The following is a 2,065-nucleotide window of genomic DNA, read 5'->3' on the forward strand; positions in this document are numbered from 1 at the left end:
TACATATGTGTTTCTTGTGCTTAAAACACTTGTACATCATGCTTTAAAGGTTGTTTAAGTTTAGTGGAAAATTACTCTTGTACATCATGCTTTAAAGCGGGGTTACATAACACAATAGACTGTGATGATGATTGTATTTTGAGGGTACATAGAAGATCCGAGTAGCATCTTGGCGGGGCAATATCCAGGTTGCATAGTTCTCACTTTGCAACCGTGTGTTGCAGCCATGGCTTTACCCGTAGTTGTGTTCATCTCTCAATTACATGTCTGAGTCTTTCAGTTGAGTGTAGTTGAGAGTTTGTAAAGTGTGAGTAGAGTGTAGATATCTCTGAATTATTTATAGAGACTGAAGCAAGCATGCTGTCTTTCAAGCATGGTGTCTTTCAAACAGTGTATGGAAGAGTGTTGATATATTATAGAGACTGCAGCAAGCAAGCTGTCTTTCACACAAAATTAAAGTGTTGCTTTTTCCTGAACTGAATTTAATTAGTTATACCTTTGGTTAACGACTGTCACGATCACTATTATTACAGAACAAGCTCACTCCGATCTTCTGGCAGCCGGAGAAAGTGTATCTGCTTGGAGAGTCTCGGAATCGGCTTTAGTGACGCTGAACGCTGCTTCATTAGAATAAAGGTTTTTATATTTGCAACTTGACAAAATGTGATTTATATTAAATTTATTTTAAGTTAATAGTGTACTGGTTATAACTAATATCAAATCTTTACTAATACTTGATTTCTTTTTATGATGGTTGACTTTGCGAGAACTAACGGAGCTTGTGTTCTTAATATGTCTGAACTGAAAGTGTTTGAGGCTATGATGCATAAGCTGAGTCTGTCAGGTTACATATTTGTTTCTTGTGCTTAAAACACGTGTACATCATGCTTTAAAGGTTGTTTAAGTTTAGTGGCAAATTACTCTTGTTGTGTACTCCGGATTTTGTGTTCTTAATCTGTCTGAACTGAAAGTGTTTGAGGCTGTGATGCGAAAGCTGAGCTTGTGTTCTTAATCTGTCTGAACTAAAAGTGTTGAGTCTATGATGCATAAGCTGAGCTTGTGTTCTTAATCTGTCTGAAGTAAAAGTGTTTTGAGGCTGTGATGCAAAAACTGAGCCTGTGTAATCTATCTGAACTGAAAGTGTTTGAGGCTGTGATGCAAAAACTGAGCCTGTGCAAGGTTCGCTCGGTCCAACAACTCAAGCAAATGTTTTCTTTGCATTTTAGGGGGAACATGTGTGCTTCTCTCCCAGGGCATACAAAACACAGGTTATTGGCGGCAACCCGCCATATTTAACATATAAAAAAACTATATATGTTAAATTTGGCGGGCTTCCGCCAACAACCTGTGTCTTGTATGCCCTGTGGAGAGAAGCACCCATCTTCCCCCTAAAAAACATAGAAAACATTTGCTTGAGTTGTTGGACCGAGCGAACCTTGCATAATGCGTCAAGGGAAACTATTGGTCGAGCGAGACATTTGTTCAGGTATCCTTATTTCATGATAAAATGATTATGAATAGCTGTGCATAAACTAATCGCAAGTTTGTTTGGTATATGCAGGGTAATAGGGAACAGCAGTGTTCAGCACTGTGTCATTCTTGCTTGGTGCCATCACCTCAGTTGTCTCTGGCTTACCATCCGTGTACTTTACTAAAATTTGATCGGTGCAGTGAGCATGCGAGCGCAACAAGTGCAGCCGCAGCGGCGCGGTGAGGGCAGCCGCAACGAGCGCAGCGGCATGGCTAATAAAAAAATAAAAAAACTGCCACCTCTAAGTAGATATGTATCAGAATGTACAAATTCATATTTATTGTTTTGTTTATGCGTTTAATCGTTTGATTAACGACTCGATTGATTTGTTTGTAACCATTTGTCTGTAAACGAACTTATTTATCTTACTTTAATTTTTGTATTAAGCATCATCTATCGCGCCTTTGCTGACTGACTTTTATAGATCACTACTTTAGGGAGAATGAACAATTATCCAAATATGGAGATACTAAATCTGCTCGAGGTATGATGCTGGTTGAACTTAAGAAACTAATTGAAGGAAATCCTTTATTT

General features: G+C 38.5%; 1 long non-coding RNA gene across 1 annotated transcript; it reads left to right on the plus strand.

Annotated features, from left to right (window-relative positions):
- Positions 1–1,425: 1,425 nt before the first annotated feature.
- Positions 1,426–1,850, plus strand: LOC118480340. Its single transcript, XR_004861994.1, has 2 exons — positions 1,426–1,486; positions 1,562–1,850. It is a non-coding gene; the product is annotated as an uncharacterized LOC118480340 (long non-coding RNA).
- Positions 1,851–2,065: the final 215 nt, after the last annotated feature.

The sequence above is a fragment of the Helianthus annuus genome, chromosome 7 (genome assembly GCF_002127325.2).
Source record: "Helianthus annuus cultivar XRQ/B chromosome 7, HanXRQr2.0-SUNRISE, whole genome shotgun sequence".
Classification (NCBI taxonomy): Eukaryota; Viridiplantae; Streptophyta; class Magnoliopsida; order Asterales; family Asteraceae; genus Helianthus; species Helianthus annuus.